Below are 18,757 nucleotides of genomic sequence, written 5' to 3'. Positions count from 1 at the left end.
CCTGGATGTCGCGGTGTACCACGCGACAGTTGTATTCCAAAACTGAGTCACTCAGATCACACGAGTACCCAAGCATGCTTGAAACTCTTTCAAATGCAAGTGCTTCTATCTGTTTTCTTGATTGTTTCCTAATCATTCCTTTTGGTTTAGGTAACATGTCAAAATCCCATGCCCAGAGAACTTCAACTAGATTTCTCAGAAATGCTCAGTGGACACCCCAGGTAGGGTAAGGATCAGCATTTCCACACTACTCAGAGAATTTTTATTTTCAGGGATGGATTTTTAGCCCAATTCAAGTTGAAGAAAAGTGGTTTTGTGAAAATTGCTGAAAATTTTTTTTCAGAAACTCCGGGGTGCCTGGATGTCGCGGTGTACCGCGCGACAGTTGTATTCCAAAACTGAGTAAATCAGATCACACGCGTACACAAACATGCTTGAAACTCTTTCAAATTTAAGTGCTTCTATCCGTTGTCTTGATTGTTTCCCACTCATTCCTTTTGGTTTGGGTAACATGTCAAAATCCCGTCCCAAGAAAACTTCAACTAGAGGTCGCGGAAATGCTCAGTGGACACCCCAGGTAGGGTAAGGATCAGCATTTCCACACTACTCAGAGAATTTTTATTTTCAGGGATGGATATTTAGCCCAATTCAAGTTGAAGAAAAGTGGTTTCGTGAAAATCGCTGAAAATTTTTTTTCAGAAACTCCGGGGTGCCTGGATGTCGCGGTGTACCGCGCGACAGTTGTATTCCAAAACTGAGTAACTCAGATCACACGAGTACCCAAGCATGCTTGAAACTCTTTCAAATTCAAGTGCTTCTATCCGTTGTCTTGATTGTTTCGCACTCATTCCTTTTGGTTTGGGTAACATGTCAAAATCCCATGCCAAGAAAACTTCAACCAGAGTTTGCGGAAATGCTCATTGGACACCCCAGATAGGGTAAGGATCAGCATTTCCACACTACTCAGAGAATTTTTTTTTTCAGGGATGGATTCTTAGCCCAAATCAAGTTGAAGAAAAGTGGTTTCGTGAAAATCGCTGAAATTTTTTTTTCAGAAACTCCAGGGTGCCTGGATGTCGCGGTGTACCGCGCGACAGTTGTATTCCAAAACTGAGTAACTCAGATCACACGAATACCCAAGCATGCTTGAAACTCATACAAATGCAAGTGCTTCTAGCCGTTTTCTTGATTGTTTCCCACTAATTCCTTTTGGTTTGGGGAACATGTCAAAATCCCATGCCCAGGGAACTTCAACTAGAGTTCGCGGAAATGCTCAGTGGACACCCCAGGTAGGGTAAGGATCAGCATTTCCACACTACTCAGAGAATTTTTATTTTCAGGGATGGATTTTTAGCCTAAATCAAGTTGAAGAAAAATGGTTTCGTGAAAATCGCAGAAAATGTTTTTTCAGAAACTCCGGGGTGCCTGGAGGTTGCGGTGCACCACGCGACAGTTGTATTCCAAAACTGAGTCACTCAGATCACACGTGTACCAAGGCATCCTTGAAACTCATTCAAATGCAAGTGCTTCTATCTGTTTCCTTGATTGTTTCCCACTCATTCCTTTAGGTTTGGGGAACATGTCAAAATCCCATGCCCAGAGAACTTCAATTAGAGTTCGCGGAAATGCTCAGTGGACACCCCAGGTAGGGTTAGGATCAGCATTTCCAAACTACTCAGTGAATTTTTATTTTCAGGGATGGATTTTTAGCCCAATTCAAGTTGAAGAAAAGTGGTTTCGTGAAAATCGCTGAAAATTTTTTTTCAGAAACTCCGGGGTGCCTGGATGTCGCGGTGTACCGCGCGACAGTTGTATTCCAAAACTGAGTAACTCAGATCACACGAGTACCCAAGCATGCTTGAAACTCTTTCAAATTCAAGTGCTTCTATCCGTTGTCTTGATTATTTCCCACTCTTTCCTATTGGTTTGGGTAACATGTCAAAATCCCATGCCCAGAGAACTTCAACTAGATTTCACGGAAATGCTCAGTGGACACCCCAGGTAGGGTAAGGATCAGCATTTCCACACTACTCAGAGAATTTTTATTTTCAGGGATGGATTTTTAGCCCAAATCAAGTTGAAGAAAAGTGGTTTCGTGAAAATCGCAGAAAATTTTTTTTCAGAAACTCCGGGGTGCCTGGAGGTCGCGGTGCACCACGCGACAGTTGTATTCCAAAACTGAGTCACTCAGATCACACGAGTACCAAGGCATCCTTGAATCTCATTCAAATGCAAGTGCTTCTATCTGTTTCCTTGATTGTTTCCCACTCATTCCTTTTGGTTTGGGTAACATGTCAAAATCCCATGCCCAGAGAACTTCAACTAAATTTCACAGAAATGCTCAGTGGACACCCCAGGTAGGGTAAGGATCAGCATTTCCACACTACTCAGAGAATTTTTATTTTCAGGGATGGATTTTTAGCCCAATTCAAGTTGAAGAAAAGTGGTTTTGTTAAAATCGCTGAAAATTTTTTTTCAGAAACTCCGGGGTGCCTGGATTTCGCGGTGTACCGCGCGGCAGTTGTATTCCAAAACTGAGTAAATCAGATCACACGAGTACACAAGCATGATTGAAACTCATTCAAATGCAAGTGCTTCTATCCGTTTTCTTGATTGTTTCCCACTCATTCCTTTTGGTTTGGGTAACATGTCAAAATCCCGTGCCAAGAAAACTTCAACTGGAGTTCGCGGATATGCTCAGTGGACACCCCAGGTAGGGTAAGGATCAGCATTTCCACACTACTCAGAGAATTTTTATTTTCAGGGATGGATTTTTAGCCCAAATCAAGTTGAAGAAAAGTGGTTTCGTGAAAATCACAGAAAATTTTTTTTCAGAAACTCCGGGGTGCCTGGAGGTCGCGGTGCACCACGCGACAGTTGTATTCCAAAACTGAGTCACTCAGATCACACGAGTACCAAGGCATCCTTGAATCTCATTCAAATGCAAGTGCTTCTATCTGTTTCCTTGATTGATTTCCACTCATTCCTTTAGGTTTGGGGAACATGTCAAAATCCCATGCCCAGAGAACTTCAACTAGAGTTCGCGGAAATGCTCAATGGACACCCAAGGTAGGGTAAGGATCAGCATTTCCACACTACTCAGAGAATTTTTATTTTCAGGGATGGATTTTTAGCCCAATTCAAGTTGAAGAAAAGTGGTTTCGTGAAAATCGCAGAAATTTTTTTTTCAGAAACTCCGGGGTGCCTGGATGTCGCGGTGTACCGCGCGACAGTTGTATTCCAAAACTGAGTAACTCAGATCACACGAGTACCCAAGCATGCTTGAAACTCTTTCAAATTCAAGTGCTTCTATCCGTTGTCTTGATTGTTTCCCACTCATTCCTTTTGGTTTGGGTAACATGTCAAAATCCCATGCCCAGAGAACTTCAACTAAATTTCATAGAAATGCTCAGTGGACACCCCAGGTAGGGTAAGGATCAGCATTTCCACACTACTCAGAGAATTTTTATTTTCAGGGATGGATTTTTAGCCCAATTCAAGTTGAAGAAAAGTGGTTTTGTGAAAATTGCTGAAAATTTTTTTTCAGAAACTCCGGGGTGCCTGGATGTCGCGGTGTACCGCGCGACAGTTGTATTCCAAAACTGAGTAAATCAGATCACACGCGTACACAAGCATGCTTGAAACTCTTTCAAATTTAAGTGCTTCTATCTGTTGTCTTGATTGTTTCCCACTCATTCCTTTTGGTTTGGGTAACATGTCAAAATCCCGTCCCAAGAAAACTTCAAATAGAGGTCGCGGAAATGCTCAGTGGACACCCCAGGTAGGGTAAGGATCAGCATTTCCACACTACTCAGAGAATTTTTATTTTCAGGGATGGATATTTAGCCCAATTCAAGTTGAAGAAAAGTGGTTTCGTGAAAATCGCTGAAAATTTTTTTTCAGAAACTCCGGGGTGCCTGGATGTTGCGGTGCACCACGCGAGAGTTCTATTCCAAAACTGAGTCACTCAGATCACACGAGTACCCAAGCATGATTGAAACTCATTCAAATGCAAGTGCTTCTATCCGTTTTCTTGATTATTTCCCATTCATTCCTTTTGGTTTAGGTAACATGTCAAAATCCCATGCCCAGAGAACCTCAACTAGAGTTCGCGGAAATGCTCAGTGGACACCCCAGGTAGGGTAAGGATCAGCATTTCCACACTACTCAGAGAATTTTTATTTTCAGGGATGGATTTTTAGCCCAATTCAAGTTGAAGAAAAGTGGTTTCGTGAAAATCGCTGAAAATTTTTTTTCAGAAACTCCGGGGTGCCTGGATGTCGCGGTGTACCGCGCGACAGTTGTATTCCAAAACTGAGTCACTCAGATCACACGAGTACCCAAGCATGCTTGAAACTCTTTCAAATGCAAGTGCTTCTATCTGTTTTCTTGATTGTTTCCTACTCATTCCTTTTGGTTTAGGTAACATGTCAAAATCCCATGCCCAGAGAACTTCAACTAGATTTCACAGAAATGCTCAGTGGACACCCCAGGTAGGGTAAGGATCAGCATTTCCACACTACTCAGAGAATTTTTATTTTCAGGGATGGATTTTTAGCCCAATTCAAGTTGAAGAAAAGTGGTTTTGTGAAAATTGCTGAAAATTTTTTTTCAGAAACTCCGGGGTGCCTGGATGTCGCGGTGTACCGCGCGACAGTTGTATTCCAAAACTGAGTAAATCAGATCACACGCGTACACAAGCATGCTTGAAACTCTTTCAAATTTAAGTGCTTCTATCCGTTGTCTTGATTGTTTCCCACTCATTCCTTTTGGTTTGGGTAACATGTCAAAATCCCGTTCCAAGAAAACTTCAACTAGAGGTCGCGGAAATGCTCAGTGGACACCCCAGGTAGGGTAAGGATCAGCATTTCCACACTACTCAGAGAATTTTTATTTTCAGGGATGGATATTTAGCCCAATTCAAGTTGAAGAAAAGTGGTTTCGTGAAAATCGCTGAAAATTTTTTTTCAGAAACTCCGGGGTGCCTGGATGTTGCGGTGCACCACGCGAGAGTTCTATTCCAAAACTGAGTCACTCAGATCACACGAGTACCCAAGCATGATTGAAACTCATTCAAATGCAAGAGCTTCTATCCGTTTTCTTGATTATTTCCCATTCATTCCTTTTGGTTTAGGTAACATGTCAAAATCCCATGCCCAGAGAACCTCAACTAGAGTTCGCGGAAATGCTCAGTGGACACCCCAGGTAGGGTAAGGATCAGCATTTCCACACTACTCAGAGAATTTTTATTTTCAGGGATGGATTTTTAGCCCAATTCAAGTTGAAGAAAAGTGGTTTCGTGAAAATCGCTGAAAATATTTTTTCAGAAACTCCGGGGTACCTGGATGTCGCGGTGCACCACGCGAGAGTTGTATTCCAAAACTGAGTCACTCAGATCACACGAGTACCCAAGCATGATTGAAACTCATTCAAATGCAAGTGCTTCTATCCGTTTTCTTGATTGTTTCCTACTCATTCCTTTTGGTTTGGGTAACATGTCAAAATCCCATGCCCAGAGAACTTCAACTAGATTTCACGGAAATGCTCAGTGGTGACCCCAAGTAGGGTAAGGATCAGCATTTCCACATTACTCAAAGAATTTTTATTTTCAGGGATGGATTTTTAGCCCAATTCAAGTTGAAGAAAAGTGGTTTCGTGAAAATCGCTGAAAATTTTTTTTCAGAAACTCCGGGGTGCCTGGATGTCGCGGTGTACCGCGCGACAGTTGTATTCCAAAACTGAGTAACTCAGATCACACGAGTACCCAAGCATGCTTGAAACTCTTTCAAATTCAAGTGCTTCTATCCGTTGTCTTGATTGTTTCCCACTCATTCCTTTTGGTTTGGGTAACATGTCAAAATCCCATGCCAAGAAAACTTCAACTAGAGTTTGCGGAAATGCTCATTGGACACCCCAGATAGGGTAAGGATCAGCATTTCCACACTACTCAGAGAATTTTTTTTGTCAGGGATGGATTCTTAGCCCAAATCAAGTTGAAGAAAAGTGGTTTCGTGAAAATCGCTGAAATTTTTTTTTCAGAAACTCCAGGGTGCCTGGATGTCGCGGTGTACCGCGCGACAGTTGTATTCCAAAACTAAATAACTCAGATCACACGAATACCCAAGCAAGCTTGAAACTCATACAAATGCAAGTGCTTCTAGCCGTTTTCTTGATTGTTTCCCACTAATTCCTTTTGGTTTGGGGAACATGTCAAAATCCCATGCCCAGGGAACTTCAACTAGAGTTCACGGAAATGCTCAGTGGACACCCCAGGTAGGGTAAGGATCAGCATTTCCACACTACTCAGAGAATTTTTATTTTCAGGGATGGATTTTTAGCCTAAATCAAGTTGAAGAAAAATGGTTTCGTGAAAATCGCAGAAAATTTTTTTTCAGAAACTCCGGGGTGCCTGGAGGTTGCGGTGCACCACGCGACAGTTGTATTCCAAAACTGAGTCACTCAGATCACACGTGTACCAAGGCATCCTTGAAACTCATTCAAATGCAAGTGCTTCTATCTGTTTCCTTGATTGTTTCCCACTCATTCCTTTAGGTTTGGGGAACATGTCAAAATCCCATGCCCAGAGAACTTCAATTAGAGTTCGCGGAAATGCTCAGTGGACACCCCAGGTAGGGTTAGGATCAGCATTTCCAAACTACTCAGTGAATTTTTATTTTCAGGGATGGATTTTTAGCCCAATTCAAGTTGAAGAAAAGTGGTTTCGTGAAAATCGCTGAAAATTTTTTTTCAGAAACTCCGGGGTGCCTGGATGTCGCGGTGTACCGCGCGACAGTTGTATTCCAAAACTGAGTAACTCAGATCACACGAGTACCCAAGCATGCTTGAAACTCTTTCAAATTCAAGTGCTTCTATCCGTTGTCTTGATTGTTTCCCACTCATTCCTTTTGGTTTGGGTAACATGTCAAAATCCCATGCCCAGAGAACTTCAACTAGATTTCACGGAAATGCTCAGTGGACACCCCAGGTAGGGTAAGGATCAGCATTTCCACACTACTCAGAGAATTTTTATTTTCAGGGATGGATTTTTAGCCCAATTCAAGTTGAAGAAAAGTGGTTTTGTGAAAATTGCTGAAAATTTTTTTTCAGAAACTCCGGGGTGCCTGGATGTCGCGGTGTACCGCGCGACAGTTGTATTCCAAAACTGAGTAAATCAGATCACACGCGTACACAAACATGCTTGAAACTCTTTCAAATTTAAGTGCTTCTATCCGTTGTCTTGATTGTTTCCCACTCATTCCTTTTGGTTTGGGTAACATGTCAAAATCCCGTCCCAAGAAAACTTCAACTAGAGGTCGCGGAAATGCTCAGTGGACACCCCAGGTAGGGTAAGGATCAGCATTTCCACACTACTCAGAGAATTTTTATTTTCAGGGATGGATATTTAGCCCAATTCAAGTTGAAGAAAAGTGGTTTCGTGAAAATCGCTGAAAATTTTTTTTCAGAAACTCCGGGGTGCCTGGATGTCGCGGTGTACCGCGCGACAGTTGTATTCCAAAACTGAGTAACTCAGATCACACGAGTACCCAAGCATGCTTGAAACTCTTTCAAATTCAAGTGCTTCTATCCGTTGTCTTGATTGTTTCGCACTCATTCCTTTTGGTTTGGGTAACATGTCAAAATCCCATGCCAAGAAAACTTCAACCAGAGTTTGCGGAAATGCTCATTGGACACCCCAGATAGGGTAAGGATCAGCATTTCCACACTACTCAGAGAATTTTTTTTTTCAGGGATGGATTCTTAGCCCAAATCAAGTTGAAGAAAAGTGGTTTCGTGAAAATCGCTGAAATTTTTTTTTCAGAAACTCCAGGGTGCCTGGATGTCGCGGTGTACCGCGCGACAGTTGTATTCCAAAACTGAGTAACTCAGATCACACGAATACCCAAGCATGCTTGAAACTCAACAAATGCAAGTGCTTCTAGCCGTTTTCTTGATTGTTTCCCACTAATTCCTTTTGGTTTGGGGAACATGTCAAAATCCCATGCCCAGGGAACTTCAACTAGAGTTCGCGGAAATGCTCAGTGGACACCCCAGGTAGGGTAAGGATCAGCATTTCCACACTACTCAGAGAATTTTTATTTTCAGGGATGGATTTTTAGCCTAAATCAAGTTGAAGAAAAATGGTTTCGTGAAAATCGCAGAAAATGTTTTTTCAGAAACTCCGGGGTGCCTGGAGGTTGCGGTGCACCACGCGACAGTTGTATTCCAAAACTGAGTCACTCAGATCACACGTGTACCAAGGCATCCTTGAAACTCATTCAAATGCAAGTGCTTCTATCTGTTTCCTTGATTGTTTCCCACTCATTCCTTTAGGTTTGGGGAACATGTCAAAATCCCATGCCCAGAGAACTTCAATTAGAGTTCGCGGAAATGCTCAGTGGACACCCCAGGTAGGGTTAGGATCAGCATTTCCAAACTACTCAGTGAATTTTTATTTTCAGGGATGGATTTTTAGCCCAATTCAAGTTGAAGAAAAGTGGTTTCGTGAAAATCGCTGAAAATTTTTTTTCAGAAACTCCGGGGTGCCTGGATGTCGCGGTGTACCGCGCGACAGTTGTATTCCAAAACTGAGTCACTCAGATCACACGAGTACCAAGGCATCCTTGAATCTCATTCAAATGCAAGTGCTTCTATCTGTTTCCTTGATTGTTTCCTACTCATTCCTTTTGGTTTGGGGAACAAGTCAAAATCCCATGCCCAGAGAACTTCAACTAAATTTCACAGAAATGCTCAGTGGACACCCCAGGTAGGGTAAGGATCAGCATTTCCACACTACTCAGAGAATTTTTATTTTCAGGGATGGATTTTTAGCCCAATTCAAGTTGAAGAAAAGTGGTTTTGTTAAAATCGCTGAAATTTTTTTTTCAGAAACTCCGGGGTGCCTGGATTTCGCGGTGTACCGCGCGGCAGTTGTATTCCAAAACTGAGTAAATCAGATCACACGAGTACACAAGCATGATTGAAACTCATTCAAATGCAAGTGCTTCTATCCGTTTTCTTGATTGTTTCCCACTCATTCCTTTTGGTTTGGGTAACATGTCAAAATCCCGTGCCAAGAAAACTTCAACTGGAGTTCGCGGATATGCTCAGTGGACACCCCAGGTAGGGTAAGGATCAGCATTTCCACACTACTCAGAGAATTTTTATTTTCAGGGATGGATTTTTAGCCCAAATCAAGTTGAAGAAAAGTGGTTTCGTGAAAATCACAGAAAATTTTTTTTCAGAAACTCCGGGGTGCCTGGAGGTCGCGGTGCACCACGCGACAGTTGTATTCCAAAACTGAGTCACTCAGATCACACGAGTACCAAGGCATCCTTGAAACTCATTCAAATGCAAGTGCTTCTATCTGTTTCCTTGATTGATTTCCACTCATTCCTTTAGGTTTGGGGAACATGTCAAAATCCCATGCCCAGAGAACTTCAACTAGAGTTCGCGGAAATGCTCAATGGACACCCAAGGTAGGGTAAGGATCAGCATTTCCACACTACTCAGAGAATTTTTATTTTCAGGGATGGATTTTTAGCCCAATTCAAGTTGAAGAAAAGTGGTTTCGTGAAAATCGCAGAAATTTTTTTTTCAGAAACTCCGGGGTGCCTGGATGTCGCGGTGTACCGCGCGACAGTTGTATTCCAAAACTGAGTAACTCAGATCACACGAGTACCCAAGCATGCTTGAAACTCTTTCAAATTCAAGTGCTTCTATCCGTTGTCTTGATTGTTTCCCACTCATTCCTTTTGGTTTGGGTAACATGTCAAAATCCCATGCCCAGAGAACTTCAACTAAATTTCATAGAAATGCTCAGTGGACACCCCAGGTAGGGTAAGGATCAGCATTTCCACACTACTCAGAGAATTTTTATTTTCAGGGATGGATTTTTAGCCCAATTCAAGTTGAAGAAAAGTGGTTTTGTGAAAATTGCTGAAAATTTTTTTTCAGAAACTCCGGGGTGCCTGGATGTCGCGGTGTACCGCGCGACAGTTGTATTCCAAAACTGAGTAAATCAGATCACACGCGTACACAAGCATGCTTGAAACTCTTTCAAATTTAAGTGCTTCTATCTGTTGTCTTGATTGTTTCCCACTCATTCCTTTTGGTTTGGGTAACATGTCAAAATCCCGTCCCAAGAAAACTTCAAATAGAGGTCGCGGAAATGCTCAGTGGACACCCCAGGTAGGGTAAGGATCAGCATTTCCACACTACTCAGAGAATTTTTATTTTCAGGGATGGATATTTAGCCCAATTCAAGTTGAAGAAAAGTGGTTTCGTGAAAATCGCTGAAAATTTTTTTTCAGAAACTCCGGGGTGCCTGGATGTTGCGGTGCACCACGCGAGAGTTCTATTCCAAAACTGAGTCACTCAGATCACACGAGTACCCAAGCATGATTGAAACTCATTCAAATGCAAGTGCTTCTATCCGTTTTCTTGATTATTTCCCATTCATTCCTTTTGGTTTAGGTAACATGTCAAAATCCCATGCCCAGAGAACCTCAACTAGAGTTCGCGGAAATGCTCAGTGGACACCCCAGGTAGGGTAAGGATCAGCATTTCCACACTACTCAGAGAATTTTTATTTTCAGGGATGGATTTTTAGCCCAATTCAAGTTGAAGAAAAGTGGTTTCGTGAAAATCGCTGAAAATTTTTTTTCAGAAACTCCGGGGTGCCTGGATGTCGCGGTGTACCGCGCGACAGTTGTATTCCAAAACTGAGTCACTCAGATCACACGAGTACCCAAGCATGCTTGAAACTCTTTCAAATGCAAGTGCTTCTATCTGTTTTCTTGATTGTTTCCTACTCATTCCTTTTGGTTTAGGTAACATGTCAAAATCCCATGCCCAGAGAACTTCAACTAGATTTCACAGAAATGCTCAGTGGACACCCCAGGTAGGGTAAGGATCAGCATTTCCACACTACTCAGAGAATTTTTATTTTCAGGGATGGATTTTTAGCCCAATTCAAGTTGAAGAAAAGTGGTTTTGTGAAAATTGCTGAAAATTTTTTTTCAGAAACTCCGGGGTGCCTGGATGTCGCGGTGTACCGCGCGACAGTTGTATTCCAAAACTGAGTAAATCAGATCACACGCGTACACAAGCATGCTTGAAACTCTTTCAAATTTAAGTGCTTCTATCCGTTGTCTTGATTGTTTCCCACTCATTCCTTTTGGTTTGGGTAACATGTCAAAATCCCGTTCCAAGAAAACTTCAACTAGAGGTCGCGGAAATGCTCAGTGGACACCCCAGGTAGGGTAAGGATCAGCATTTCCACACTACTCAGAGAATTTTTATTTTCAGGGATGGATATTTAGCCCAATTCAAGTTGAAGAAAAGTGGTTTCGTGAAAATCGCTGAAAATTTTTTTTCAGAAACTCCGGGGTGCCTGGATGTTGCGGTGCACCACGCGAGAGTTCTATTCCAAAACTGAGTCACTCAGATCACACGAGTACCCAAGCATGATTGAAACTCATTCAAATGCAAGTGCTTCTATCCGTTTTCTTGATTATTTCCCATTCATTCCTTTTGGTTTAGGTAACATGTCAAAATCCCATGCCCAGAGAACCTCAACTAGAGTTCGCGGAAATGCTCAGTGGACACCCCAGGTAGGGTAAGGATCAGCATTTCCACACTACTCAGAGAATTTTTATTTTCAGGGATGGATTTTTAGCCCAATTCAAGTTGAAGAAAAGTGGTTTCGTGAAAATCGCTGAAAATATTTTTTCAGAAACTCCGGGGTACCTGGATGTCGCGGTGCACCACGCGAGAGTTGTATTCCAAAACTGAGTCACTCAGATCACACGAGTACCCAAGCATGATTGAAACTCATTCAAATGCAAGTGCTTCTATCCGTTTTCTTGATTGTTTCCTACTCATTCCTTTTGGTTTGGGTAACATGTCAAAATCCCATGCCCAGAGAACTTCAACTAGATTTCACGGAAATGCTCAGTGGTGACCCCAAGTAGGGTAAGGATCAGCATTTCCACATTACTCAAAGAATTTTTATTTTCAGGGATGGATTTTTAGCCCAATTCAAGTTGAAGAAAAGTGGTTTCGTGAAAATCGCTGAAAATTTTTTTTCAGAAACTCCGGGGTGCCTGGATGTCGCGGTGTACCGCGCGACAGTTGTATTCCAAAACTGAGTAACTCAGATCACACGAGTACCCAAGCATGCTTGAAACTCTTTCAAATTCAAGTGCTTCTATCCGTTGTCTTGATTGTTTCCCACTCATTCCTTTTGGTTTGGGTAACATGTCAAAATCCCATGCCAAGAAAACTTCAACTAGAGTTTGCGGAAATGCTCATTGGACACCCCAGATAGGGTAAGGATCAGCATTTCCACACTACTCAGAGAATTTTTTTTGTCAGGGATGGATTCTTAGCCCAAATCAAGTTGAAGAAAAGTGGTTTCGTGAAAATCGCTGAAATTTTTTTTTCAGAAACTCCAGGGTGCCTGGATGTCGCGGTGTACCGCGCGACAGTTGTATTCCAAAACTAAATAACTCAGATCACACGAATACCCAAGCATGCTTGAAACTCATACAAATGCAAGTGCTTCTAGCCGTTTTCTTGATTGTTTCCCACTAATTCCTTTTGGTTTGGGGAACATGTCAAAATCCCATGCCCAGGGAACTTCAACTAGAGTTCACGGAAATGCTCAGTGGACACCCCAGGTAGGGTAAGGATCAGCATTTCCACACTACTCAGAGAATTTTTATTTTCAGGGATGGATTTTTAGCCTAAATCAAGTTGAAGAAAAATGGTTTCGTGAAAATCGCAGAAAATTTTTTTTCAGAAACTCCGGGGTGCCTGGAGGTTGCGGTGCACCACGCGACAGTTGTATTCCAAAACTGAGTCACTCAGATCACACGTGTACCAAGGCATCCTTGAAACTCATTCAAATGCAAGTGCTTCTATCTGTTTCCTTGATTGTTTCCCACTCATTCCTTTAGGTTTGGGGAACATGTCAAAATCCCATGCCCAGAGAACTTCAATTAGAGTTCGCGGAAATGCTCAGTGGACACCCCAGGTAGGGTTAGGATCAGCATTTCCAAACTACTCAGTGAATTTTTATTTTCAGGGATGGATTTTTAGCCCAATTCAAGTTGAAGAAAAGTGGTTTCGTGAAAATCGCTGAAAATTTTTTTTCAGAAACTCCGGGGTGCCTGGATGTCGCGGTGTACCGCGCGACAGTTGTATTCCAAAACTGAGTAACTCAGATCACACGAGTACCCAAGCATGCTTGAAACTCTTTCAAATTCAAGTGCTTCTATCCGTTGTCTTGATTGTTTCCCACTCATTCCTTTTGGTTTGGGTAACATGTCAAAATCCCATGCCCAGAGAACTTCAACTAGATTTCACGGAAATGCTCAGTGGACACCCCAGGTAGGGTAAGGATCAGCATTTCCACACTACTCAGAGAATTTTTATTTTCAGGGATGGATTTTTAGCCCAAATCAAGTTGAAGAAAAGTGGTTTCGTGAAAATCGCAGAAAATTTTTTTTCAGAAACTCCGGGGTGCCTGGAGGTCGCGGTGCACCACGCGACAGTTGTATTCCAAAACTGAGTCACTCAGATCACACGAGTACCAAGGCATCCTTGAATCTCATTCAAATGCAAGTGCTTCTATCTGTTTCCTTGATTGTTTCCCACTCATTCCTTTTGGTTTGGGTAACATGTCAAAATCCCATGCCCAGAGAACTTCAACTAAATTTCACAGAAATGCTCAGTGGACACCCCAGGTAGGGTAAGGATCAGCATTTCCACACTACTCAGAGAATTTTTATTTTCAGGGATGGATTTTTAGCCCAATTCAAGTTGAAGAAAAGTGGTTTTGTTAAAATCGCTGAAAATTTTTTTTCAGAAACTCCGGGGTGCCTGGATTTCGCGGTGTACCGCGCGGCAGTTGTATTCCAAAACTGAGTAAATCAGATCACACGAGTACACAAGCATGATTGAAACTCATTCAAATGCAAGTGCTTCTATCCGTTTTCTTGATTGTTTCCCACTCATTCCTTTTGGTTTGGGTAACATGTCAAAATCCCGTGCCAAGAAAACTTCAACTGGAGTTCGCGGATATGCTCAGTGGACACCCCAGGTAGGGTAAGGATCAGCATTTCCACACTACTCAGAGAATTTTTATTTTCAGGGATGGATTTTTAGCCCAAATCAAGTTGAAGAAAAGTGGTTTCGTGAAAATCGCAGAAAATTTTTTTTCAGAAACTCCGGGGTGCCTGGAGGTCGCGGTGCACCACGCGACAGTTGTATTCCAAAACTGAGTCACTCAGATCACACGAGTACCAAGGCATCCTTGAAACTCATTCAAATGCAAGTGCTTCTATCTGTATCCTTGATTGTTTTCCACTCATTCCTTTAGGTTTGTGGAACATGTCAAAATCCCATGCCCAGAGAACTTCAACTAGAGTTCGCGGAAATGCTCAATGGACACCCAAGGTAGGGTAAGGATCAGCATTTCCACACTACTCAGAGAATTTTTATTTTCAGGGATGGATTTTTAGCCCAATTCAAGTTGAAGAAAAGTGGTTTCGTGAAAATCGCAGAAATTTTTTTTTCAGAAACTCCGGGGTGCCTGGATGTCGCGGTGTACCGCGCGACAGTTGTATTCCAAAACTGAGTAACTCAGATCACACGAGTACCCAAGCATGCTTGAAACTCTTTCAAATTCAAGTGCTTCTATCCGTTGTCTTGATTGTTTCCCACTCATTCCTTTTGGTTTGGGTAACACGTCAAAATCCCATGCCCAGAGAACTTCAACTAAATTTCATAGAAATGCTCAGTGGACACCCCAGGTAGGGTAAGGATCAACATTTCCACACTACTCAGAGAATTTTTATTTTCAGGGATGGATTTTTAGCCCAATTCAAGTTGAAGAAAAGTGGTTTTGTGAAAATCGCAGAAAATCTTTTTTCAGAAACTCCGGGGTGCCTGGATGTCGCAGTGTACCGCACGACAGTTGTATTCCAAAACTGAGTGACTCAGATCACACGAGTACCCAAGCATGATTGAACTCATTCAAATGCAAGTGCTTCTATCTGTTTCCTTGATTGTTTCCCACTCATTCCTTTTGGTTTGGGGAACATGTCAAAATCCCATGCCCAGACAACTTCAACTAGACTTCGCGGAAATGCTCAATGGACACCCAAGGTAGGGTAAGGATCAGCATTTCCACACTACTCAGAGAATTTTTATTTTCAGGGATGGATTTTTAGCCCAATTCAAGTTGAAGAAAAGTGGTTTCGTGAAAATCGCAGAAATTTTTTTTTCAGAAACTCCGGGGTGCCTGGATGTCGCGGTGTACCGCGCGACAGTTGTATTCCAAAACTGAGTAACTCAGATCACACGAGTACCCAAGCATGCTTGAAACTCTTTCAAATTCAAGTGCTTCTATCCGTTGTCTTGATTGTTTCCCACTCATTCCTTTTGGTTTGGGTAACATGTCAAAATCCCATGCCCAGAGAACTTCAACTAAATTTCATAGAAATGCTCAGTGGACACCCCAGGTAGGGTAAGGATCAGCATTTCCACACTACTCAGAGAATTTTTATTTTCAGGGATGGATTTTTAGCCCAATTCAAGTTGAAGAAAAGTGGTTTTGTGAAAATCGCAGAACATTTTTTTTCAGAAACTCCGGGGTGCCTGGATGTCGCAGTGTACCGCACGACAGTTGTATTCCAAAACTGAGTGACTCAGATCACACGAGTACCCAAGCATGATTGAACTCATTCAAATGCAAGTGCTTCTATCTGTTTCCTTGATTGTTTCCCACTCATTCCTTTTGGTTTGGGGAACATGTCAAAATACCATGCCCAGAGAACTTCAACTAGAATTCGCGGAAATGCTCAGTGGACACCCCAGGTAGGGTAAGGATCAGCATTTCCACACTACTCAGAGAATTTTTATTTTCAGGGATGGCTTTTTAGCCCAAATCAAGTTGAAGAAAAGTGGTTTCGTAAAAATCGCAGAAAAAATTTTTTCAGAAACTCCGGGGTGCCTGGAGGTCGCGGTGCACCACGCGACAGTTGTATTCCAAAACTGAATCACTCAGATCACACGAGTACCAAGGCATCCTTGAAACTCATTCAAATTTAAGTGCTTCTATCTGTTTCCTTGATTGTTTCCCACTCATTCCTTTTGGTTTGGGGAATATGTCAAAATCCCGTGCCAAGAAAACTTCAACTGGAGTTCGCGGATATGCTCAGTGGACACCCCAGGTAGGGTAAGGATCAGCATTTCCACACTACTCAGAGAATTTTTATTTTCAGGGATGGATTTTTAGCCCAAATCAAGTTGAAGAAAAGTGGTTTCGTGAAAATCGCAGAAAAATTTTTTTCAGAAACTCCGGGGTGCCTGGAGGTCGCGGTGCACCACGCGACAGTTGTATTCCAAAACTGAGTCACTCAGATCACACGAGTACCAAGGCATCCTTGAAACTCATTCAAATGCAAGTGCTTCTATCTGTTTCCTTGATTGTTTTCCACTCATTCCTTTAGGTTTGGGGAACATGTCAAAATCCCATGCCCAGAGAACTTCAACTAGAGTTCGCGGAAATGCTCAATGGACACCCAAGGTAGGGTAAGGATCAGCATTTCCACACTACTCAGAGAATTTTTATTTTCAGGGATGGATTTTTAGCCCAATTCAAGTTGAAGAATAGTGGTTTCGTGAAAATCGCAGAAATTTTTTTTTCAGAAACTCCGGGGTGCCTGGATGTCGCGGTGTACCGCGCGACAGTTGTATTCCAAAACTGAGTAACTCAGATCACACGAGTACCCAAGCATCCTTGAAACTCATTCAAATGCAAGTGCTTCTATCTGTTTCCTTGATTGTTTCCCACTCATTCCTTTTGGTTTGGGGAACATGTCAAAATCCCATGCCCAGAGAACTTCAACTAGACTTCGCGGAAATGCTCAGTGAACACCCCAGGTAGGGTAAGGATCAGCATTTCCACACTACTCAGAGAATTTTTATTTTCAGGGATGGATTTTTAGCCCAAATCAAGTTGAAGAAAAGTGGTTTCGTGAAAATCGCAGAAAATTTTTTTTAAGAAACTCCGGGGTGCCTGGATGTTGCGGTGCACCACGCGAGAGTTCTATTCCAAAACTGAGTCACTCAGATCACACGAGTACCCAAGCATGATTGAAACTCATTCAAATGCAAGTGCTTCTATCCGTTTTCTTGATTATTTCCCATTCATTCCTTTTGGTTTAGGTAACATGTCAAAATCCCATGCCCAGAGAACCTCAACTAGAGTTCGCGGAAATGCTCAGTGGACACCCCAGGTAGGGTAAGGATCAGCATTTCCACACTACTCAGAGAATTTTTATTTTCAGGGATGGATTTTTAGCCCAATTCAAGTTGAAGAAAAGTGGTTTCGTGAAAATCGCTGAAAATTTTTTTTCAGAAACTCCGGGGTGCCTGGATGTCGCGGTGTACCGCGCGACAGTTGTATTCCAAAACTGAGTCACTCAGATCACACGAGTACCCAAGCATGCTTGAAACTCTTTCAAATGCAAGTGCTTCTATCTGTTTTCTTGATTGTTTCCTACTCATTCCTTTTGGTTTAGGTAACATGTCAAAATCCCATGCCCAGAGAACTTCAACTAGATTTCACAGAAATGCTCAGTGGACACCCCAGGTAGGGTAAGGATCAGCATTTCCACACTACTCAGAGAATTTTTATTTTCAGGGATGGATTTTTAGCCCAATTCAAGTTGAAGAAAAGTGGTTTTGTGAAAATTGCTGAAAATTTTTTTTCAGAAACTCCGGGGTGCCTGGATGTCGCGGTGTACCGCGCGACAGTTGTATTCCAAAACTGAGTAAATCAGATCACACGCGTACACAAGCATGCTTGAAACTCTTTCAAATTTAAGTGCTTCTATCCGTTGTCTTGATTGTTTCCCACTCATTCCTTTTGGTTTGGGTAACATGTCAAAATCCCGTTCCAAGAAAACTTCAACTAGAGGTCGCGGAAATGCTCAGTGGACACCCCAGGTAGGGTAAGGATCAGCATTTCCACACTACTCAGAGAATTTTTATTTTCAGGGATGGATATTTAGCCCAATTCAAGTTGAAGAAAAGTGGTTTCGTGAAAATCGCTGAAAATTTTTTTTCAGAAACTCCGGGGTGCCTGGATGTTGCGGTGCACCACGCGAGAGTTCTATTCCAAAACTGAGTCACTCAGATCACACGAGTACCCAAGCATGATTGAAACTCATTCAAATGCAAGAGCTTCTATCCGTTTTCTTGATTATTTCCCATTCATTCCTTTTGGTTTAGGTAACATGTCAAAATCCCATGCCCAGAGAACCTCAACTAGAGTTCGCGGAAATGCTCAGTGGACACCCCAGGTAGGGTAAGGATCAGCATTTCCACACTACTCAGAGAATTTTTATTTTCAGGGATGGATTTTTAGCCCAATTCAAGTTGAAGAAAAGTGGTTTCGTGAAAATCGCTGAAAATATTTTTTCAGAAACTCCGGGGTACCTGGATGTCGCGGTGCACCACGCGAGAGTTGTATTCCAAAACTGAGTCACTCAGATCACACGAGTACCCAAGCATGATTGAAACTCATTCAAATGCAAGTGCTTCTATCCGTTTTCTTGATTGTTTCCTACTCATTCCTTTTGGTTTGGGTAACATGTCAAAATCCCATGCCCAGAGAACTTCAACTAGATTTCACGGAAATGCTCAGTGGTGACCCCAAGTAGGGTAAGGATCAGCATTTCCACAT

This window comes from Lepisosteus oculatus, chromosome 11, assembly GCF_040954835.1.
Source record: "Lepisosteus oculatus isolate fLepOcu1 chromosome 11, fLepOcu1.hap2, whole genome shotgun sequence".
NCBI classification, from domain to species: Eukaryota; Metazoa; Chordata; class Actinopteri; order Semionotiformes; family Lepisosteidae; genus Lepisosteus; species Lepisosteus oculatus.
Note: the sequence above shows the minus strand (reverse complement) of the source record.